Source organism: Oncorhynchus masou, chromosome 29 (genome assembly GCF_036934945.1).
Source record: "Oncorhynchus masou masou isolate Uvic2021 chromosome 29, UVic_Omas_1.1, whole genome shotgun sequence".
NCBI lineage: Eukaryota > Metazoa > Chordata > Actinopteri > Salmoniformes > Salmonidae > Oncorhynchus > Oncorhynchus masou.
In genome coordinates, this window is record NC_088240.1 from 51,648,741 (window position 1) to 51,674,512 (window position 25,772).

A 25,772-nucleotide genomic window follows, 5' to 3' on the forward strand; every position below is an offset into this window, starting at 1 on the left:
TGTCCCTGAACAGGCAGTTAACCCACTGTTCCTAGGCTGTCATTGAAAATAAGAATTTGTTCTTAACTGACTTGCCTAGTAAAATAAAGGTAATTAGGCAATTTTACTAGGCAATTGTTTGAACTCCCCCAACACGAAAAAACAAAACAATATAATGCATAGTTATGTCTGAAACACCTCTCATCACTCATAACTATGTGGGGAGACTGGAAAAACACCCCAAATAGTGTCTAGCGGTAAAGTTTCCATTTAAGACCTTGAAAACAAGAACATACATTATTACAATAACAGACATTTCTAGCGGAAATCACTCAATTCTGCCTCCTGGGCAAGATTCATGGCAATAAACATCAACTTGTACAGTTGTATGGGGTTTTTACAGGCTTTTCCATTATGATAAATAAAGGAAAGATTTGAGTTTGATTTTATACACTTTAGAGAAGGATGTAAAAAGTAATAAGGACATTGAAAGTCTGTCGGAAATAATTTGCCCGTCAAGGATGGATTGATTCATATTGCTGCAGTGACAAGGCTCACTGATCAGCCTTGTATGCTTGCACATAGAATGCTTTCACAATTTACACATAGAAAGGGACCCATGAGCATTCATTTCAGATCAAAAAATGCAAATGTGAAAAATGTTGCATTTAGTATGGACAGATGGAGTCCTGATTCCCCTGCCCCCAAGTCGTCATCAAGCTCACCACCCCCTAGCCCTACCCTATCTGTTGGTCTGACCTGTATGGAGCTCGCATGCACCCAGTTGTGCCTTTTTCCCCAGTCTGCTCTGTACAGAGATTGTGCATGCCTGGTATCCAAACATTCATGGCTTGTGATGTGGTCAATGGTCGAGTGTGTGTAGCAAGCTACATCGTTTAAATATCAACAGTACTGCCACACCATAGCAGCATAACATTTGATTAACACTTGATTTACATCATCAATATTTGGTCTGGTTGGTGATTGCCTATGCTCAGCAGTACTTCATAATTTATTACCTTATAGAATAAAATTAGCTGGAAGGTTTCTGGAGGTGCTGCAGCGCCACTGATCAATTTAAATAAAATTGCCAATGTTATAGAATTACTGCTGTCTGTTCAGAAAAAAAATGAGCTTCAATAGATTTTTTTTTTTAAATTGCCGAGCTTGGATTGTTTAGCCCAATAACAAGGCATAGTCTACAGTCAATAGAGTGTGGCAAATCTGTCAATGAACAGCATGCCGACTAAACTGGACTTTTGCAATATTCCAAATAGAATTGCGAAAAAACTGCTTGCAAAGCAAATGGCTCCTGCTGAAAAAAGACTAATCTGTCCACTGTAGGCTACCAAAATATTTTATCAACCTCCAAAAATGCCTATTAAGTGAAGATTGTTTAGGCTACAAGAAAGAGATAGGCTTTTGTCACAAGCGCATCGCCGGTGAGTGAGCTGCACATCATTGGGTTGAGGCAGTAAATCTGGAGCCCCAGATCGAGGGAGATTATCAGTGGTCTTGTATGTCTTCCATTTCCTAATAATTGCTCCCACAGTTGATTTCTTCAAACCAAGCTGCTTACCTATTGCAGATTCAGTCTTCCCAGCCTGGTGCAAGTCTACAATTTTGTGTCCTTTGACAGCTCTTTGGTCTTGGCCATAGTGGAGTTTGGAGTGTGACTGTTTGAGGTTGTGGACAGGTGTCTTTTATACTGATAACAAGATCAAACAGGTGCCATTAATACAGGTAATGAGTGGAGGACACAGAGGAGCCTCTTAAAGAAGAAGTTACAGGTCTGTGAGAGCCAGAAATCTTGCTTGTTTTGTAGGTGACCAAATACTTATTTTCCACCATAATTCGCAAATAAATTCATTAAAAATCCTTCAATGTGATTTTCTGGATTTTTTTTCTCATTTTGTCTGTCATAGTTGAAGTGTACCTATGATGAAAATTACAGGCCTCTCTCATCTTTTTAAGTGGGAGAACTTGCACAATTGGTGGCTGACTGAATACTTTTTTACCCCACTGTATATTTGATATGGCCATCGAAATGCTAACTATTAAAATCAGATCAAATAACAGCATTAGAGAATTAAAAATCCAAGGCTTATTAAAAACAAAGGTGCCCATGTATGCCGATGACTCAAGTTATATATTAAGTCTGCAAGCTAGATCCTTGCAACGTCTCATTGAAGATCTAGATACATTTCTGGACTAAAACCTAATTATGATAAGTGTACAATATTACATAATGGATCTTAAAACTTTTACATGACCCTGCAGTTTACCTATAAAATGGGCTGACGGTGAAGTAACCATATTTGGTATTCATATCACAAAATATATAAATGAGTTCTCCACAACTAATTTCAATAGAAAATTTGTAAAAATAGACAAGATCCTGCAACAATGGAGAGGTCTATTTATGGAAAAATTGCACTTATTAACTCCATAGTCATATCTCTGTCAAAATCAAACAAAACAAAAGTATGTTTGAATGACACTGAGCGGCAGTGTTGTTACAGCTAATGCCTGGCTGCCTGAGGCTGATGCCTCAGGTATGACCAATTGGAATCCATGTTTCAAGATTGTTTTGATCACGTGGACTGGGATATGTTCCGAGTAGCCTCCAAGAATAACATTGACTAATACACTGATATGGTGATTGAGTTTATCAGGAAGTGTATAGGAGATGTTGTACCCACTGTAACTATTAAAACCTACCCAAGCAGAAACCATGGATAGATGGCAGCATTCATGCAAAACTGAAAGCGTGAACCTCCGCATTTAACCATGATAAGGTGACTGGGAACATGGCTGAATACAAACAGTGTAGTTATTCCCTCCGTAAGGCAATCGAACAGGCAAAATGTTAGTATAGAGACAAAGTGGAGTCGCAATGCAATGGCACAAACATGACATGCAATGTGGCCTATAGACAATCACAGACAATCACGGACTACAAAGGGAAAACCAGCCATGTTGCAGACAACAACGTCTTGCTTCCAGACAAGCAAAACACCTTCTTCACCCGCTTTGAGGATAACACAGTGCCACAGACGCGGCCCGCTACCAAGGACTGTGGCCTCTCCTTCTCTGTGGCCGACGTGAGTAAGACATTTAAGCATGTTAACCCTCGCAAGGCATCCCTAGCCGCGTCTTCAGAGCATGGGCAGAAGTCATATTCTGTCTCTCCCTATCCCAGTCTGCTGTCCCCACATGCTTCAAGATGTCCACCATTGTTCCTGTACCTAATGAAATCAATAGTAACTAAACTAAATTACTATCGCCCTGCAGCAATCAAATTGAGAGACTAGTCAAGGATCATATCACCTCTACCTTACCTGACACCCTAGACCCACTGCCATTTGCATACCACCGTAATAGATCCACAGACAATGCAATCGCCATCGACACTGCACTCGTTGTACTAATAATATACAGGAGAACGATCGCCTTACGGCGAGGATAGCTGTGCTACAAGCCCAGCTTCAGACGCAATCGTTAGGCAAGGGTAAGTTCAGTGTCGGAAAGGATGAAACAGCATCTGTGCCACCAGTAAGTACAGATAGTAACGTTAGTATAAGTCCCTTCGCACGGTCCCGGAAAACTTTCTCACGGTTTCTGGTTGGAATGCTCAACCAGCCAACAGAAACTTTCAATCGGTTTTCCCCATTAACCAGTTGGATTTAGGGGGCGCTATTTTAATTTTTGGATGAAAAACGTTCCCGTTTTAAACAAGATATTTTGTCACGAAAAGATGCTCGACTATGCATATTAATTGACATTGGCTTTGGAAAGAAGACACTCTGACGTTTCCAAAACTGCAAAGATATTGTCTGTGAGTGCCACAGAACTGATGTTACAGGCGAAACCCAGATAAAAATCCAACCAGGAAGTGATGCAGTTTTTGAAACCGCCTCATGCAAATGACTCCTTATATGGCTGTGAATGAGCTACGAATGAGCTTACGTTTTCCCCAAGGTGTCTACAGCATTGTGACATCTTTTTAGGCATTTCCATTGAAGAATGGCTGTAAGGGACCATATATGGCATGTGGTCACATGGTGTCTCCCGCAGAAAACCTTGCGTAACATACTGAGGTAGCCATTTTTCCAATCGCTTCTTATGAGAAACCAACTGCCTCGACGGATATATTATCGAATATATTTGTTAAAAACACCTTGAGGATGGATCCTAAACAACGTTTGCCGTGTTTCTGTCGATATTATGTAGCTAATTTTGAAAAAAGTTTGGCGTTATAGTTGTAGCATTTTTCGGTCGATTTCTCAGCCAAGCATGGTGAAGAAACGGGAGCTTTTTCGCCTACAAAAATAATATTTTTGGAAAAAAGGAACATTTGCTATCTAACTGGGAGTCTCCTGAGTGAAAGCATCTGAAGTTCTTCAAAGGTAAATGATTTAATTTGGTTGCTTTTCTTATTTTCGTGAAAATGTTGCCTGCTGCCAGCAGAGCCTAGCATAGCATTATGCCATGATAAAATTACACAAATGCTTGTCTAGCATTGGCTGTAACGCATATTTTGAAAATCTGAGATGATAAGCTTGTGTTTGAATATATTTATTTAATTTCATTTGCGATTTTCATGAATAGGAAAAGTTTCTAGGGGTATTTATGTCCGTTACGTTATGCTAATGCATTTGAGGCTATGACTACGCTCCCGGATACGGGTTTGCTTGTCGCAGCTGGTTTTAAGTAACAAGTCGGAGTCAGAGGCCGAGCCTTCTCTTGTCTCTACTCCTCCTGTTACGGGGTCTGAGATGCCGAAGCTTCCCACTATCAGCCCTGATGAAAACTCTAGTCATTGGCAATTACCCAAAGTATTAGACTTAAAATGAATCATCCAGCGATCATACACTGTTTACCAGGGGGCAGGGCTACCGACGTTAAGGCTAATATGAACATGGTGCTGGCTAAAGCTAAAACTGGCGAGTGTAGAGATAATGTTATCCACGTCGGCACCAACGATGTTAGGATGAAACAGTCAGAGGTCACCAAGCGCAACATAGCTTCAGCGTGTAAATCAGCTAGAAAGATGTGTCGGCATCGAGTAATTGTCTCTGGCACCCTCATAGTTAGGGGGAGTGAAGAGCTCTAGAGCAGAGTCTCACAACTCAATCGTTGGTTGAAAACTGTTTTCTGCCCATCCCAAAAGATAGAATTTGTAGATAATTGGCCCTCTTTCTGGGACTCGCCCACAAACAGGACTAAGCCTGACCTGCTGAGGAGTGACGGACTCCATCCTAGCTGGAGGGGTGCTCTCATCTTATCTACCAACATAGACAGGGCTCTAACTCCTCTAGCTCCACAATGAAATAGTAGGGTGCAGGCCAGGCAGCAGGCTGTTAGCCAGCTGCCAGCTTAGTGGAGTCTGCCATTAGTACAGTCGGTGTAGTCAGCTCAGCTCTCCCCATTGAGACCGTGTCTGTGCCTCGACCTAGGTTGGGCAAAATTAAACATGGCGGTGTTCACCTTAGCAATCTCGGTAGGATAAAGCCCTCCTCCATTCCTGTCATTATTGATAGAGATCGTGATACCTGACATCTCAAAATAGGGCTACTTAATGTTAGATCCCTTACTTCAAAGACTACTGCAATGCTCTACTTTCCGGCTACCGGATAAAGCACTAAATAAACTTCAGTTAGTGCTAAATACGGCTGCTAGAATCCTGACTAGAACCAACAAATGTGATCATATTTCTCCAGTGCTAGCCTCCCTACACTGGCTTCCTGTTAAGGCAAGGTCTGATGTCAAGGTTTTACTGCTAACCTACAAAGCATTACATGGGCATGCTCCTACCTATCTCTCTGATTTGGTCCTGCCATACATACCTACACGTACGCTACGGTCACAAGACGCAGGCCTCCTAATAATTGTCCCTCGAATTTCTAAGCAATCAGCTGGAGGCTTTCTCCTGTAGAGCTCAATTGTTATGGAATGGTCTGCCTACCAATGTGAGAGACGCAAACTCGGTCTCAACCTTTAAGTCTTTACTGAAGACTCGTCTCTTCAGTGGGTCATATGATTGAGTGTAGTCTGGCCCAGGAGTGTGAAGGTGGACGGAAAGGCTCTGGAGCAACGAACCGCCCTTGCTGCCTCTGCCTGGCCGGTTCCCTTCATTCCACTGGGATTCTCTGCCTCCTAGAGCATCCTTAAATACACACAGGACACCGGATAAGACAGGAGAAGTACTCCAGATATAACAAACTGACCTTAGCCCCCTGACACAAACTACTGCAGCATAAATACTGGAGGCTGAGACAGGAGGGTTCAGGAGACACTGTGGCCCCATCCAATGATACCCCCGGACAGGGCCAAACAGGAAGGTTATAAGCCCATCCACTTTGCCAAAGCACAACCCCCACACCACTAGAGGGATATCTTCAACCACCAACTTACCATCCTGAGACAATTCTGAGTATAGCCCACAAAGATCTCCGCCACGGCACAACCCAAGGGGGGGCGCCAACCCAGACAGGAAGATCACATCAGTGACTCAACACTGATGTGCGTGCCCATAGTAAACTGAATAAAAATCTGTCCAAAATTGCTAATATATGCATATAATAATAATAATTGAATAGAAAACACTCTAAAGCTTCTAAAACCGTTTGAATTATGTCTGTATGTATAGCAGAACTCACAGGGCAGCCAATCTCCCAAACTAGTTTTGTCATACAGAAAGTTGGGCCAACTTTGACATCATCGCCCCCACCCTTCCCAACCAGCTATGGATCTGGGAACAGTTTCTATGTCTTCCGCGAGATGTCCTCTTTCAGTAGAGCGTTTAATTGTGCAAATCCCGCAAGCTTTGACCCTTTGGCAGGCAAAATTGTAAGTGTCGCGAGAAAATACATGCGCTTTCAGGCGCGCGTTGGGCACAGAGCTCCCTTTGTTCCAACTTGCACGAGAAGAAGTCAGTTTGTCCGGTCGAATTGAGAATTGTTTTGTACGTTAATAACATCCTAAAGCTTGATTCTGCACTTAGTTTGACCAGTTTAGTCGACATATAATATGTCATTTTTAAGTTTTGATGCGCAACTGTTCGGGACCAGAAGTAATTTTGGATGCATTTCAGCTGGAACTTGTCGCAATATGCTAATACAAAGACACACGACTTGAAACCAAACAATGTTTTGGGTAAGTATGACTCCTTCCACGACATTCTGATCGAAGACCATCAAAGGTAAGGGAATATTTATGTTGTAATTTTGTGTTTCTGTTGACTCCAACATAGCGGAGAAATATTGCTTATGTCTGAGCGCTGTCTCAGATTACTGAATAGTGAACGATTTCTATAACGTTAAAAATAAATGTGACAAAGCGATTGCATTAAGAAGCAGTGAATCTTTCTAACTATATGTAGAACATGTATATTTTAGTCAAAGTTTATGATGTGTATTTCTGTTATCTGGCGTTATCTGGCGGAGTTATCCATAATTTCTCCGGACATTTTTTAGCATTTTCTGAACATGGCGTCAATGTAAACGGAGATTTCTGGATATAAATTGCATATTATTGAAAAAAACATAAATGTACTGTCTAACATGTCCTATTACTGTCATTTGATGAAGATTTTCAAAAGGTTAGTGAATTATTTTTCTTTTAATCCTGCGTTTGTGATTGCATCTTTTGTTCGACAAAATGGCTACATATCGTCTGTGTCTTTGTGGTGGTTTGACATACATATGTGCTATGTTTTCGGCGTAAAACATTTTAGAAATCTGACTTGCTGGGTAGATGAACAAGGTGTTTATCTTTCATTTGAGCTATTGGACTTGTTAATGTGTGGAGGTTAAATATTTCTACGAATAGTTTTGCATTCTGTGCGCCACGGTTTGAGTTGAGTGGGGGGGGGGTGTGGTACCCCTTTGGGGAACCTGTAGCGTGAACACGTAAATTTTGTTAATAAGTAGGTCATTGTAACATGTTGTCATGCCCTGGTCTTAGAATTTTGTGTTTTCTTTATCTATTTAGTCAGGCCAGGGTGTGACATGGGTTTTTTGTATGTGCTGTGTTTTGTCTTGGGTTTTTTTCACATGTATTGGGATGGTAGCTTAGTGGGGTGTTCTAGGTGAATCTATGGCTGTCTGAAGTGGTTCTCAATCAGAGGCAGGTGTTGATCGTTTGTCTCTGATTGGGAACCATATTTAGGCAGCCATATTCTTTGAGTGTTTCGTGGGTGATTGTCCTTATGTCCTTTTCCTGTCCTTGTTCGGTGTTAGTTTACACCAGTATAGGCTGTTTTCTTGTTACGTTTGTTGTTTGTTGTATTTTGATTCGTGTTTACTTTTGTTTATTAAACATGGATGCAATCTACACACCGCATTTTGGTCCGACTCTCCTTCGCACATAGAAAACCGTAACACATGTTTTCTAATGGTTTCTCCACAGAACATTGAAAAGCATCTGGTCTATCTCCTAGCTTATTTTACCATCAAGATATAAAGATAGAGCAGCATATATTACTGTTTTGTTTTTAAATATGAGGGTTAAAATTTAGTAAGCTTCTAGACTTCTGATCCTTAGTAATAGTTATGCCTAAATACGTAAGTTCCACTTTCACTGGAGTACCATAATATGAGGGTGTCACACAATCTTTGACAGCCATGAGTTCACATTTATTAATGTTAAGATATAGACCAGATCCTTTGGAAACAGATTCACATTGATCGATCTGGGAATCTGACTAGCGTCTTTCAGAAAAAGTGTAGTATTGTCAGCCAGCTGGCTTGTAATCATTTCTTTATTATTTAAATAATTTGTAAGAAGTTGGGTGTTTAATAAAAATTGATACAGTGTGTCACGCCCTGGCCATAGTTTACTTTGTATGTTTCTATGTTTTGATTGGTCAGGGTGTGATCTGAGTGGGCATTCTATGTTGGATGTCTTGTTTGTCTATTTCTGTGTTTTGCCTGATATTTGTTCACAATCAGGGGCAGGTGTTAGTCATTGTCTCTGATTGGGAACCATATTTAGGTATCCTGGGTTTCACTGTGTGTTTGTGGGTGATTGTTCCTGTCTCTGTGTTTTGCACCAGATAGGGCTGTTTTCGGTTTTTGTAGGTTTGTTATTTTGTTAGTTTATCGTGTATAGTTTCCGTATTTAATAAAATGAATCAAAACTACGCTGCATTTTTGTCCGCTCCTCCTTCCCACAACGAAAGCCGTGACAGAATCACCCACCACAACAGGACCAAGCGGCGTGGTAACAGGCAAAAGCAACAGCAGGAGCAACAAAAGAAGGAATGGACATGGGAGGACGAATTAGACGGAGAAGGACCCTGGGCTCAGTCTGGTGAATATCGCCGTCCCAAGGAAGAACTGGAGGCGACGAAAGCAGAGAGGCGCCGGTATGAGGAGGTAGCACGGGCGAAGCGGATGGAAACCCGAGAGTCAGCCCCAAAAATGTCTTGGGGGGAGGCTCAGGGAGAGTGTGGCAGAGTCAGGAGTCAGACCTGAGCCCACTCTCCCTGTTTATCGTGAGGAGCCAAGGAGGAGACCAGAACCAGAGCCGGTGTTGGAGGTGAGCGAAACAGAGACTGTGAAGGAGTTAATGGGGAAATTGGAGGAGAGAGTAATGAGGGAGTTGCTTTGTTGGTGCTTTAAATATGGAATTCGCCCGACGGAGCGTATCGGGGATTTGATGGCACCTGGGTCAGCGCTCCATACTCGTCCTTAGGTGCGTGCTAGTCGGCTGGTGAAGTTGGTGCCAGCCTCACGCACCAGGCCTCCTGTGCACCTCCCTAGCCTTGCATGTCCTGTGCCAGCACTGCTCTCAAGATCTCCAGTACGCCTTCACGGTCTAGCCCATTCTGTGCCACCTCCACGCACCAGCCCTCCGATGGCAGCTCCCCGCACCAGGCTTCCTGTGCGTGTCCTTGGCCCAATACCACCAGTGCCAGCACCACGCATCAGGTCTACAGTGCGCCTCGCCTCTCCTGTGCTGCCGGAGTCTCCCGCCTGTTTAGCGCTGCCAGAGCCTTCCGCCTCTACAGCGTTGCCGGAGTCTCCTGCCTGTTTAGCGCAGCCAGAGCTGCCAACCTGTATGGAGCAGCCAGAGCTGTCAGTCTGCATGGAGCAGCCAGTCTGCAAGGAGCTGCCAGTCTGCAAGGAGCTGCCAGTATGTAAGGAGCTGCCAGTCTGCAAGGAGCTGCCAGTCTGTAAGGAGCTGGCAGTCTGTAAGGAGCTGCCAGTCTGCAAGGAGCTGCCAGTCTGCAAGGAGCTGCCAGTCTGCAAGGAGCTGCCAGTCTGCAAGGAGCTGCCAGTCTGCAAGGAGCTGCCAGTCTGCAAGGAGCTGTCAGTCTGCAAGAAGCAGCAAGAGCTGCCAGTCAGCATGGAGCAGCCAGAGCCGTCAGTCTGCCAGGATCCGCCAGTCAGCCAGACTCTTCCAGATCTGCCAGTCAGCCAGACTCTTCCAGATCTGCCAGTCAACCAGACTCTTCCAGATCTGCTAGTCAACCAGACTCTTCCAGATCTGCCAGTCAGCCAGACTCTTCCAGATCTGCCAGTCAACCAGACTCTTCCAGATCTGCCAGTCAGCCAGACTCTTCCAGATCTGCCAGTCAACCAGACTCTTCCAGATCCGCCAGTCAGCCAGACTCTTCCAGATCCGCCAGTCAGCCAGACTCTTCCAGATCCGCCAGTCAGCCAGGATCTGCCGGAACCGTCAGTCTACCAGACTCTTCCAGATCCTCCAGTCAGCCAGATTCTTCCAGATCTACCAGTCAGCCAGGATCTGCCAGAGCCTTTCTCCTCTCCTGCGCTGCCGGAGTCTCCCGCCTGTCCGGCGCTGCTGCCGGGGTCTCCCGCCTGTCCGGCGCTGCAGCCGGAGTCTCCCTCCTGTCCAGCGCTGCTGCCGGAGTCTCCCGCCTGTCCGGCGCTGCTGCCGGAGTCTGAAGTGCCCCTCTGTCCCGAGCTGCCCCTCTGTCCCGAGCTGCCCCTCTGTCCCGAGCTGCCCCTCTGTCCCGTGTTGCCGTGGCTGGGAGGTCACGGAAGAGGACAAGGTGGGGGAAGACTGCGGTGACGTGGGGGCCACGTCCAGCACCAGAGCCGCCACCGCGGACAGATGCCCACCCAGACCCTCCCCGATAGGTTCAGGTTTTGCGGTCGGAGTCCGCACCTTGAGGTGGGGTACTGTCACGCCCTGGCCATAGTTTACTTTGTATGTTTCTATGTTTTGATTGGTCAGGGTGTGATCTGAGTGGGCATTCTATGTTGGATGTCTTGTTTGTCTATTTCTGTGTTTGGCCTGATATGGTTCTCAATCAGGGGCAGGTGTTAGTCATTGTCTTTGATTGGGAACCATATTTAGGTAGCCTGGGTTTCACTGTGTGTTTGTGGGTGATTGTTCCTGTCTCTGTGTTTTGCACCAGATAGGGCTGTTTTCGGTTTTCGTAGGTTTGTTATTTTGTTAGTTTATCGTGTATAGTTTCCGTATTTAATGAAATGAATCAAAACTACGCTGCATTTTTGTCCGCTCCTCCTTCCCACAACGAAAGCCGTGACACAGTGAGATAGGACAAGCAATGCAGTGCATTCTGCTACAGTCAAAATGCGCTTGTTTTGCAAATTAATGAGTGATTTACAGGAATTAGGTCCATGGTTTGAATCAAAAGTGAAATGTATTCAGAAATATATTACTACAAATATCTTATCAATCCATAATCATTCAGCAATTGTGAGATGGATGCCCATGTAAGTAGTAATGACAGTGTATGACAATGACACTGCATAAAGCTGACCTCAAACCTATATAACTACTACACAGCAATAAATGCAGCATCAACATTGTTCTGAAACATGTTAGCTGGAGTTGTGCTGTTATCTAATAACCAATACCGCTAGACTGTAATTACATAGCAGTTATTATGGAAGTACAAAGGGATGCCATGTTTCATAATTCATTTCCAAGTGAACAGAAAGAAAGCATTTTTATCCAGCCTGGCATTATCGCACCTGAATTGACCGGCCAATGAATCACAAAGCCCTTGCTACAGCCTAATGCAATTAGTTGTATCTGCCTGAGATAGATTTCAAAGACAGCAGATTTATATCACCAATATCTTTCAGCACCAATATTAGACAGTCACATCTCTATAATCACTATGAGAGCGTTCCGCAATAATATCACACAATCTTCAACGCTAAAGCTCATTCAATGATCCTATCACCAATATATACTTATTAGCATTCACTTTAAATTAGAAACAGCAATACATACAAAGGTTTAGGGAGATGTGCCCAGGGAGGAGAGCTGATCCTGGCTGGAGGTCATACTTTTGACATACTTACGATTCAACTACCAGACTGCCATTACTGGAAGTTTGGTATAAGTCACCTTCACTTCCCTTGTCCTCCCAAGGCAAGCCAACCTTTACAAATAATTGTAATCCTCTGGCCACTGTGAAACACTAGAAATATATAAACAGTAACAAGATGACCCAGGAGCAATCACAGTTAGGTGACGCATGTCTAACCAATAAAACTTGGGTATTCCGTAATGTTTAGTAAGAGAATAATTTAAAAGTAATTTGTTTCATTACATAAAGCAATTTGTTTTCCAACATATTTAGAAAGAGGTTAAGCTACTCATGACTAAGTTGCGTGACTAAGTCACTTAAAAGTGTCAGCTTAATGGTGTATATTATCATATATTATTAGATAATATTATAGTATGTGGACTTTAATATCTTTATAATATTGATACAGTCATGGGTCACGTGCGTTATTGTGTGTTTATAACCTACTGTATATGGCTGTATATACTGTATATGGATTGTTTGTCAGTTGAATATCTGGTTAAATTGTGAAACAACATGGTGTGCCCGCAACATGGTGTTCCCGCCTTTACCTCTGTCACGGTAAAACTGTATCCTGTGACGCTGGAGCAAGAGCGCCCATTGTCTTGTACCACCACATCTGTACAATAAACCAGACATTCGTGCAGGTTTTTACACTGTTTTTGTGTGCTGTTTTTGGGAGCTGCACTGCTATAACCAAAGGAGGAGCTTGACGCAAGGAAAGATGAGTAGGCTATTGTTAGAAGAGTGCAGTGAGCAGGTCAGAACTAAGAAGAGCAGAACGTTTGTAAACGCATGAGGGCGCCAGTCCATTGAGTGCTTTGTAGGTGAGCATGAGTAGTTTGAAGGTGGTCCTGTATTGTTCAAGTAAGCCAATAACTCACGACACTTGTAATATCAGGTGACCTGATAACCCTCAGGAGCAGGTGGGGGAGTTTAAGTGAGATGGAGAGGAGAAAATTCCATAAGATGGCTGAGGAGCTCAGGGAGTTAATAAGGGATAAAGGACAGATGACTGAAGACATTAGGGCAAGAATAGTTGATAACCACATAAAGTCATTTCAAGTCCAGGTCAGAGTAGGATGGCAGCCTAACACTATATTTCAGCCCACACATTTTAACTACTAATTTGTAGTTTATAAGTGTTTCATAAGTAGTTTATTTTACCCTTATTAGGTATTACTTGATTTCAGCAAACCTCCAGTTGTTTGACCTTGCAGCTATTGGCTCTTACTTAAAAGAATGCTTATTAGTCCCTGATAAGTGTGGCTTATATAGGGTAAGATAAGAAGTATTGGTGTTTTTAGACCTCACATAGGGTAAGATAAGAAGAATGAAAGAAGAGGAGAGGTTAATATAGGTTCAGAGATTACTTTGACAGAATTGTTTCATAGAAAATGGAATTAGTCGTTTGTTTTCAGTATAAAAAGTGTAGAATTGACTAGTTCTTGTAAAATAAATTGAATGTTTGGTTCCTCCTTACGTAGTTTAATAAATGTTCTTCTTTTTACTACATGGAGCCCTGCTGATACAACACGGCTGGTCTACTGACGTAACTGCACCGGGATCTACAACAGACTTCTTCGGTAACAACATCCCTCTAAGGCCCCTCTGCTCGCTTGCTAGCCCAGGCCCGCTAGCTGTCTGAATCGCCTTGTCTCCAGCCCGCCAAGCTACTCACTGGACCCCTATGATCACTCGGCTACGCATGCCTCTCCCTAATGTCAATATGCCTTGTCCATTGCTGTTTTGGTTAGTGATCGTCTAATTTCATTGTAGAGCCTCTAGCCCTGCTCAATATGCCTTAGCTAACCCTTTACTCTCTGTTCCAAACATACTAGACAACCAGTTCTTATAGCCTTTATCCGTACCCTTATCCTACTCCTCTTCTGTTCTTCTGGTGATGTAGAGGTTAAGCCAGGCCCTGCAGTGCTAGCTCCACTCCCATTCCCCAGGCGCTCTCATTTGTTGACTTCTGTATAACTGTAAAAGCCTTGGTTTCATGCATGTTAACATTAGAAGCCTCCTCCCCAAGTTTGTTTTATTCACTGCTTTAGCAAACTCTGCCAATCCGGATGTCCTAGCCGTGTCAATCCTGGCTTAGGAAGACCAAACAAAAAAAAAAGAAATTTCCATCCCTAACTAAAACATTTTCCAACAAGATAGAACTGCCGAAGTTGCAATCTACAGCAGAGATAGCCTGCAGAGTTTTGTCTTACTATCCAGGTCTGTGCCCAAACAATTTATGCTTCTACTTTTAAAAATCCACCTTCCCGGAAACAAGTCTCTCACCGTTCCCACCTTCTGCCCCCAGCTGTGCCCTGGACACCATATGTGAATTGATTGCCCCCATCTATCTTCAGAGCTCGTGCTCTGGTGACCTAAACTGCGACATGCTTAACACCCCGGCCATCCTAAGCTTGATGCCCTCAATCTCACACAAATAATCAATGAACCTACCAGGTACAATCCCAAATCTGTAAACACGGGCACCCTCATAGATATCATCCTAACCAACCTGCCCTCCAAATAGACCTCTGCTGTCTTCAACCAGGATCTCAGTGATCACTGCCTCATTGCCTGCATCCGTAATAGGCCTGAGGTCAAACGACCAAGCCTCAACACTGTCAAACACTCCCTAAAACACTTCAGCGAGCAGGCCATTCTAATCGACCTGGCCCGAGTATCCTGGAAGGATATTGACCTCATTCCATCATTAGCACATGCTGTAAATAGATCTGTCTACTGTATTATTGATTGTATGTTTGTTTGTCTATTCCATGTGTAACTCTGTGTTGTTGTATGTGTCGAACTGCTTTGCTTTATCTTGGCCAGGTCACAGTTGCAAATGAGAACTTGTTCTCAAATAGGCTACCTGGTTAAAAAAAGCTGAAAAATATATATATATATATATATATACATACACACACACACACACACACACACACACACACACACACACACACACACACACACACACACACACACACACACACACACACACACACACACACACACACACACACACACACACACACACACACACTGGGGAGAACAAGTATTTGATACACTGCCGATTTTGCAGGTTTTCCTACTTACAAAGCATGTAGAATCCAGAAAATCACATTGTATGATTTTTAAGTAATTAATCAAGTAATTAATTTGCGCTGCAGGATTTTAATCCATGACGGCGTAGTGTGTTACCAATGGTTTTCTTTGAGAATGTGGTCCCAGCTCTCTTCAGGTCAGTGACCAGGTCCTGCCATGTAGTTCTGGGCTGATCCCTCACCTTCCTCATGATCATTGATGCCCCACGAGGTGAGATCTTGCATGGAGCCCCAGACCGAGGGTGATTGACCGTCATCTTAAACTTCTTCCATTTTCTAATAATTGAGCCAACAGCTGTTGCCTTTTCACCAAGCTGCTTGCCTATTGCCCTGTAGCCCATCCCAGCCTTGTGCAGGTCTACAATTTTAGCCCTGATGTCCTTACACAGCTCTCTGGTCTTGGCCATTGTGGAGAGGTTGGTGTCTGTTGGAGTCTGTTTGATTGAGTGTGTGGAAAGGTGTCTTTTATACAGGTAACAAGTTCAAACAGGTGCAGTTAATACAGGTAATGAGTGGAGAACAGGACGGTTTCTTAAAGAAAAACTAACAGGTCTGTGAGAGCCAGAATTCTTACAGAATCAAATACTTATGTCATGCAATAAAATGCAAATTAATTACTTAAAAATCATACAATGTGATTTTCTGGATTTTTGTTTTAGATTCCATCTCTCACAGTTGAAGTGTACCTATGATAAAAAATTACAGACCTCTACATGCTTTGTAAGTAGGAAAACCTGCAAAATCGGCAGTGTTTCAAATACTTGTTCTCCTCACTGTGTGTGTGTGTGTGTGTGTGTGTATATATATATTTAATTAGAGGATGCCTGCTATTCTTTAAAAGTGCTTTCCTCACCATCTTAAACAAGCATGCCCAATTCAATTTTTTTTAAACCAGGAACAGATATAGCCATTGGTTCACTCCAGACTGCCCTTGACCAGCACAAAAACGTCCTGTGGCGTACTGCATTCGCATCGAATATCCCCCGCGATATGCAATTTTTCAGGGAAGTGAGGAACCAATATACACAGACAGGTAGGAATGCAAAGGCTAGATTTTCAAACAAAAATTTGCATCCTGTAGCACAAACTCCAAAAGGTTCTGGGACACTGTAAAGTCCATGGAGAATAAGAGCACCTCCTCCCAACTGCCCGCTGCACTGAGGCTAGGAAACACTCACCACTGATAAATCCACGATAATTGAGAGTTTCAATCAGCATTTCTTTACGGCTGGCCATGCTTTCCACCTGGCTACCACTACCCCAGTCAACAGCCCTGCACCCTCCACAGCAACTTGCCCAAGCAATTCCCATGTCTCCTTCACCCAAATCCAGATAGCTGATGTTCTGAAAGAGCTGCAAAATTTGGACCCCTACAAATCAGCCGGGCAAGACAATCTGGACGTTGTCTTTCTAAAATTATCAGCCGAAATTGTTGCAACCCATATTACTATGGGTTGCAACCTCCCTTTCGTATCGTCTAAGAACCCCAAAGATTGGAAAGCTGCCACGGTCATCACCCTCTTCAAAGGGGGAGACACTCTAGACCCAAACTGTTTTAGTCCTATATCCATCCTGCCGTGACTTTCTAAAGTCTTCGAAAGCCAAGTTAACAAACAGATCACCGACCATTCTTCGCTATGCAATCTGGTTTCAGAGCTGGTCATGGGTGCACCTCAGCCACGCTCAACGTCCTAAATTATATCATAAATGCCATCAATAAGAGGCTATAGTGTGCAGCTGTATTCATCAACCTGGCCACGGCTTTTGACTGTCAATCACCACATTCTTATTGGCAGACTCAACGGCCTTGGCTTCTCAAATGACTGCCTCGCCTGGGCCACCAACTACTTCTCAGACAGAGTTCAGTGTGTCAAATCTGAGGGTCTGTGTCCAGACCTCTGGACGTCTCTATGGGGGTGCCACAGGGTTAAATTCTCGGGCCGACTCTCTTCTCTGTTTACATCAATGATGTTACTCTTGCTGCTAGTGACACCATTCTGTATAATTCTGGCCCTTCTTTGGACTCTGTTAACTAACCTCCAGCTTCAATACCAAACTCCTTCTGTGGCGTCCAACTGCTATTAAATTGCAAGTAAAAGTAAATGCATGCTTTTCAACCGATCGCTGCCCATACCTGCCCACCCATCCAGCATCACTACTCTGGACTGTTCTGACTTAGAATATGTGGACAACTACAAATACCTAGGTGTTTGGTTAGCCTGTAAACTCTCCTTCCAGACTCACTGTCACGACTTCTGCCGAAGTCGTTGCCTCTCCTTGTTCGGGCGGTGCTCGGCGTTTGACGTCACCGGTCTTCTAGCCATCATTGATCCTTTTTTCATTTTCCATTGGTTTTGTCTTGTCTTCCCACACACCTGTTTTCAATCGCATTCATTACCTGTTGTGTATTTAACCCTCTGTTTCCCCTCATGTCTTTGTCAGAGATTGTTTTATTGTCAGTATAGTGTGTGATTGTTACATAGGTGCGCGTCGGGTCCTCGTACCCATGTTTGGTTTGTTTGTTCATTTATCGTTATGGAGCATACTCGTGGAACTTTATTAAAAGACTCCATTTTACACTCAGTTTGACTCTCCTGCACCTGATTTCCCTGCCACCTATTACATTACACCTATTGCATGACACTCACATTAAGCATCTCCAATCCAAAATTAATTCTACAATAGGCTTCCTATTTCGCAACAAATCAAATCAAAATCAAATCAAATTTATTTATATAGCCCTTCGTACATCAGCTGATATCTCAAAGTGCTGTACAGAAACCCGGCCTAAAACCCCAAACAGCAAGTAATGCAGGTGTAGAAGCACGGTGGCTAGGAAAAACTCCCTAGAAAGGCCAAAACCTAGGAAGAAACCAGGCTATGTGGGGTATCCAGTCCTCTTCTGGCTGTGCCGGGTGGAGATTATAACAGAACATGGCCAAGATGTTCAAATGTTCATAAATTACCAGCATGGTCGAATAATAATAAGGCAAAACAGTTGAAACTGGAGCAGCAGCACGGCCAGGTGGACTGGGGACAGCAAGGAGTCATCATGTCAGGTAGTCCTGAGGCATGGTCCTAGGGCATCCTCCGAGAGAGAGAAAGAGAGAATTAGAGAGAGCACACCTAAATTCACACAGGACACCGAATAGGACAGGAGAAGTACTCCAGACAAACTGACCCTAGCCCCCCGACACAAACTACTGCAGCATAAATACTGGAGGCTGAGACGGGAAGGGTCAGGAGACACTGTGGCCCCATCCGAGGACACCCCCGGACAGGGCCAAACAGGAAGGATATAACCCCACCCACTTTGCCAAAGCACAGCCCCCACACCACTAGAGGGATATCTTCAACCACCAACTTACCATACTGAGACAAGGCCGAGTATAGACCACAAAGATCTCCGCCACGGCACAACCCAATGGGGGGGGGGGGCAACCAAGACAGGATGACCACATCAGTGAATCAACCCACTCAGGTGACGCACCCCCTCCAGGGACGGTATGAGAGAGCCCCAGTAAGCCAGTGACTCAGCCCCTGTAATAGGGTTAGAGGCAGAGAATCCCAGTGGAAAGAGGGGAACCGGCCAGGCAGAGACTGAAGGGGGGGGGGGTCGTTGCTCCAGAGCCTTTCCGTTCACCTTCCCACTCCTGGGCCAGACTACACTCAATCATATGACCCACTGAAGAGATGAGTCTTCAGTAAGGACTTAAAGGTTGAGACCGAGTTTGCGTCTCTGACATGGGTAGGCAGACCGTTCCATAAAAATGGAGCTCTATAGGAGAAAGCCCTGCCTCCAGCTGATTGCTTAGAAATTCTAGGGACAATTAGGAGGCCTGCGTCTTGTGACCGTAGCGTACGTGTAGGTATGTACGGCAGGACCAAATCAGAGAGATAGGTAGGAGCAAGCCCATGTAATGCTTTGTAGGTTAGCAGTAAAACCTTGAAATCAGCCCTTGCTTTGACAGGAAGCCAGTGTAGGGAAGCTAGCACTGGAGTAATATGATTTTTTTTTTGGTTCTAGTCAGGATTCTAGCAGCCGTATTTAGCACTAACTGAAGTTTATTTAGCGCTTTATCCGGGTAGCCGGAAAGTAGAGCATTGCAGTAGTCTAACCTAGAAATGACAAAAGCATGGATTCATTTTTCTGCATCATTTTTGGACAGAAAGTTTCTGATTTTTGCAATGTTACGTAGATGGAAAAAAGCGGTCCTTGAAATGGTCTTGATATGTTCTTCAAAAGAGAGATCAGGGTCCAGAGTAACGCAGAGGTCCTTCACAGTTTTAATTGAGACGACTGTACAACCATTAAGATTAATTGTCAGATTCAAAAGAAGATCTTTGTTTCTTGGGACCTAGAACAAGCATCTCTGTTTTGTCCGAGTTTAAAAGTTGAACGTTTGAAGCCATCCACTTCCTTATGTCTGAAACACAGGCTTCTAGCGAGGGCAATTTTGGGGCTTCACCATGTTTCATTGAAATGTACAGCTGTGTGTCATCCGCATAGCAGTGAAAGTTAACATTATGTTTTCGAATGACATCCCCAAGAGGTAAAATATATAGTGAAAACAATAGTGGTCCTAAAACGGAACCTTGAGGAACACCAAAATTTACAGTTGATTTGTCAGAGGACAAACCATTCACAGAGACAAACTGATATCTTTCCGACAGATAAGATCTAAACCAGGCTAGAACTTGTCCGTGTAGACCAATTTGGGTTTCCAATCTCTCCAAAAGAATGTGGTGATCAATGGTATCAAAAGCAGCACTAAGGTCCAGGAGCACGAGGACAGATGCCATTAAAATGTCATTTACCACCTTCACAAGTGCAGTCTCAGTGCTATGATGGGGTCTAAAACCAGACTGAAGCATTTCGTATACATTGTTTGTCTTCAAGAAGGCAGTGAGTTGCCTTATCTAAAAATTTTGAGAGGAATGGAAGATTCAATGTAGGCCGATAGTTTTTTATATTTTCTGGGTCAAGGTTTGGCTTTTTCAAGAGAGGCTTTATTACTGCCACTTTTAGTGAGTTCGGTACACATCCGGTGGATAGAGAGCCGTTTATTATGTTCAACATAGGAGGGCCAAGCACAGGAAGCAGCTCTTTCAGTAGTTTAGTTGGAATAGGCTCCAGTATGCAGCTTGAAGGTTTAGAGGCCATTATTATTTTCATCATTGTGTCAAGAGATATAGTACTAAAACACTTGAGCGTCTCTCTTGATCCTAGGTCCTGGCAGAGTTGTGCAGACTCAGGACAACTGAGCTTTGAAGGAATACGCAGATTTAAAGAGGAGTCCGTAATTTGCTTTCTAATAATCATGATCTTTTCCTCAAGGTAGTTCATGAATCTATCACTGCTAAAGTGAAAGCCATCCTCTCTTGGGGAATGCTGCTTTTTAGTTAGCTTTGCGACAGTATCAAAAAGGAATTTCGGATTGTTCTTATTTTCCTCAATTAAGTTAGAAAAATAGGATGATCGAGCAGCAGTAAGGGCTCTTTGGTACTGCACGGTACTGCCTTTCCAAGCTAGTCGGAAGACTTCCAGGTTGGTGTGGCGCCATTTCCGTTTCAATTTTCTGGAAGCTTGCTTCAGAGCTCGGGTATTTTCTGTGCACCAGGGAGTTAGTTTCTTATGAGAAATGTTTTTAGTTTTTAGGGGGGGTGCAACTGCATTGGTATTGCCCACGGTTAAATTGAGTTCCTCAGTTAGGTGGTTAACTGATTTTTGTCCTCTGGCGTCCTTGGGTAGACAGAGGGAATCTGGAAGGACATCAAGGAATCTTTGTGTTGTCTGTGAATTTATAGCACGACTTTTGATGTTCCTTGGTTGGGGTCTGAGCAGTTTATTTGTTGCAATTGCAAACATAATAAAATGGTGGTCCGACAGTCCAGGATTATGAGGAAAAACATTAAGATCAACAACATTTATTCCATGGGACAAAGGTCCAGAGTATGACTGTGACTGGGTCGATGATGGCTCCGGAAGCCTTTTGGAGTGGGTCTGTGGACTTTTCCATGTGAATATTAAAGTCACCAAAGATTAGAATATTATCTGCTATGACCACAAGGTCTGATAGGAATTCAGGGAACTCAATGAGGAACGCTGTATATGGCCCAGGAGGCCTGTAAACAGTAGCTATAAAAAGTGTTTGAGTAGGCTGCATAGATTTCATGACTAGAAGCTCAAAAGGCGAAAATGTCATTTTTTTTGTAAATTTAAATTTGCTATCGTAAATGTTAGCAACACCTCCGCCTTTGCGGGATGCACAGGGGATATGGTCACTAGAGTAGCCAGGAGGTGAGGCCTCATTTAACACAGTAAATTCATCAGGCTTAAGCCATGTTTCAGTCAGGCCAATCACATCAAGATTATGATCAGTGATTAGTTCATTGACTATAATTGCCTTTGAAGTAAGGGATCTAACATTAAGTAGCACTATTTTGAGATGTGAGGTATCATGATCTCTTTCAATAATGACAGGAATGGAGGTCTTCTTTATCTAAGTGAGATTGCTAAGGCGAACACCGCCATGTTTAGTTTTGCCCAACCTAGGTCTGACTGTGCTAGTGGCAGACTCAACTATGCTAACAGCCTGCTGCCTGGCCTGGCCTATTTCATTGTGGAGCTAGAGGAGTTAGAGCCCTGTCTATGTTGGTAGATAAGATGAGAGCACCCCTCCAGCTAGGATGGAGTCCGTCACTCCTCAGCAGGTCAGGCTTGGTCCTGTTTGTGGGTGAGTCCCAGAAAGAGGGCCAATTATCTACAAATTCTATCTTTTGGGAGGGGCAGAAAACAGTTTTCAACCAATGATTGAGTTGTGAGACTCTGCTGTAGAGCTCATCACTCCCCCTAACTGGGAGGGGGCCAGAGACAATTACTCGATGCCGACACATCTTTCTAGCTGATTTACACGCTGAAGCTATGTTGCACTTGGTGATCTCTGACTGTTTCATCCTAACATTTTTGGTGCCAACGTGGAAAACAATATCTCTATACTCGCCAGTTTTAGCTTTAGCCAGCACCATGTTCATATTAGCCTTAACGTCGGTAGCCCTGCCCCCTGGTAAACAGTGTATGATCGCTGAATGATTCATTTTAAGTCTAATACTGCGGGTAATGGAGTCGCCAATGACTAGGGTTTTCAATTTGTCAGAGCTAATGGTGGGAAGCTTCGGCGTCTCACACCCCGTCGCTCTGGATAAGAGCGTCTGCTAAATGACTTAAATGTAAAATGTAATGTAACGGGAGGAGTAGAGACAAGAGAAGGCTCGGCCTCTGACTCCAACTCGCTGCTTAATGGGGAAAACCGGTTGAAAGTTTCTGTCGGCTGAATGAGCGACACCGGTTGAGCATTCCTACAGCATTTCCTTCCAGAAACCGTGAGAAAGTTGTCCGGCGGGGACTGTGCCAGGGGATTTATGCTACTATCTGTACTTACTGGTGGCACAGACGCCATTTCATCCTGTCCTACACTGAAATTACCCTTGCCTAACGATTGCGTCTGAAGCTGGGCTTGTAGCACAGCTATCCTCGCCGTAAGGCGATCGTTCTCCTGTATATTATGAGTACATCGACTGCAATTAGAAGGCATATCATGTTAATGTTATTACTTAGCTTCGGCTGTTGGAGGTCCTGACAAACCGTGTCCAGATAAAGCGTGCGGAATGAAAAAGTTGAGGGAAAAAACAAAAATAAATGGTAATTAAAAAGTAAAAACTGTAAAGTTGTCAGGTAGCAAAATAGGTTGGCAACAAAACGCACAGCAACATGTTTCATCAACACTGTCAAGTACTAGTGTGTTAATGTTGTTCTCTACAATATTATAATCGAATGATTATTAGCACTTTGGGACGTCGGCTGATGTAAAAGGAGAAAAAAAACAAAGCATCCTTCACTCATGCTGCCAAACATACCCACGTAAAACTGACTATCCTACCGATCCTCAACTTCAGCGATGTCATTTACAAAATAGCCTCCAACACTCTACTCAGCAAATTGGATGCAGTCTATCACAGTGCCATCCGTTTTGTAACCAAAGTCCTATATACTCCCCACCACTGCGACCTGTATATATATATATATATATATATATATACTATACTATATACCATATATACTGTATAATACTCTCACTGGCTGGCTTTCGCTTCATATTCATCGCCAAACCCACTGGCTCCAGGTAATCTATAAGTCTTTGCTTGATAAAGCCCCGCCTTATCTCAGCTCACTGGTCACCATAGCATGCGCTCCAGCAGGTATATTTCACTGGTCACCCCCAAAGCCAATTCCTTATTTGGCCACCTTTCCTTCCAGTTCTCTGCTGCCAATGACTGGAATGAACTGCAAAAATCACTGAAGTTAGAGACTCATCTTCCTCACTAACTTTAAGCACCCGCTGTCAGAGGACCTCACAGATCACTTCACCTGTAGATAGCCCATCTGTAAATAGCTCATCCAACTATCTCATCCCCATACATTTATTTATGTTGCTCCTTTGCACCCCAGTATCTCTACTTGCACATTCATCTTCTGCACATCTATCACTCCAGTTTTAAATAGCTATATTTGAATTATTTCACCACTATGGCCTATTTATTGCCTTACCTCCCTTATCCTACCTCATTTGCACACACTGTACATATACTTTTTCTATTGTATTATTAACTGTATGTTTGTCTATTCCATGCGTATCTCTGTGTTGTTTGTGTCGCACTGCTTTGCTTTATCTTGGTCAGGTTGCAGTTGTAAATGAGAACTTGTTCTCAACCAGCCTACCTGGTTAAATAAAGGTGAAATGAAAATAAATAATGGGAAAATAAATAAAATTTGGAGGATTTGGTGGGTGGAAGCTGTTGTCCTCATCTTGAAGAAAAATTTAGGACAAAAGGAGGTACAGCACCTGTCCACTAGTGGAGCACAACAGTTTGTCATTTGAACTGGATTTGTCAGAGAATTAGGTCTTTCCTTACTATTGAAAAACAGATTAAAAGCCAGACAATGTGGTTGCTGTGTTTGTTTTCCTATGCATATTTACCATAAATAATACAAACTGGGTGGGTGCTTATACTTGTCCTGTATTGTGTCATTCTGCACCATGTTATATTAATTGTTCGTAGGTGTAAACACAACTGAACCACAGGTGGGTGGGAGGCGCCCATCACATCTCGTTCAGGCGGTTAAAGACGTCTTGAATTCTAAATTGAGTATGTTTATGTTTAAAGTGATTTCCTTTCTGAGAATGGCAAACAGCAGATACATCAATTGACTACAGACTAAATGTAATTGTATTGTTTAGTGTTACCAGTGATGTAGTATGTAACATTTGATGTTTGATATATACAGTACCCATGCATGTTATCCATGCCGAACTCTCGGTCTTCCCTGTTAGATGAATGTGGTGAAAAAGGTCAGTTCCCCTACCGCTCTTTTGAGGAGTGGACCATCGTCATTAGATGTCTGGGGCATGAGTTCACCATCAAGCGACCGTCATCTTTTGGTAAGAAGCAGCTGGAAGACATACTGGAGACTTCTAATTTGAAATTAGTAGGTGTAAAATAGTTATATCTTTGTCTCATTCTATCGTGTTATTATTGTTCAATTTTCCGATAATTGTTCCGAAATTATTACTTGATATAACTGAATAGATATTGTAGGCCAGCTCCTGAAATGACTCTTAACAACTGTATGCAAGAGGTTTATTGTGTGAACAAGTAGTAAGGGAAGATTTTTGTAGATAGAAGTTGCTCTATGCTGATGTCAGATGTGAGTTGTAAAAATGTAGTGGTTTGCTTTGTTTTTAATTGTGGGAATTGAGGCACAAAAATGTGTTGAAATGAAGTGTCCAGTATATTGAAATTAAATGCTTCCATCTCATGAGGATAAGTAATCTACCTGCTGTTTATGTGAAACAGAAAGATGACTGAAAGTAAAATGTATTGTTTTGTTTATGTGTTATGGGTGTGATAGTATTTAACTGCAATGTAGTACATGTTTGTTTTTTAGTAAATTTCATAACTATACATACAATATGCAGTTGGTTAAAATTATTGCTAATACATACTGTACATTTGTGTTACAGATAACCCCAGACACCCTGGTGACATTGGACATCTCCCAATTTAGTACAAATTTGTATTTTGGTAGTTAATTTAGGGCAAACAGACAAGTTCTCTTCTTTCTCCCCTTTTCACTTGCCTCCTTTTTTGCAGTAATGCTGCAATCACTTGGTTGCATATATGTATATATCCTATTCATAATATTGTTAATATAGATAATACAATTTTTAAACAATCTGTAACGACGTTCTTCGTTTGTCGAAAGAGAGTCGGACCGAAATGCAGCGTGTTGGTTACTCATGTTTATT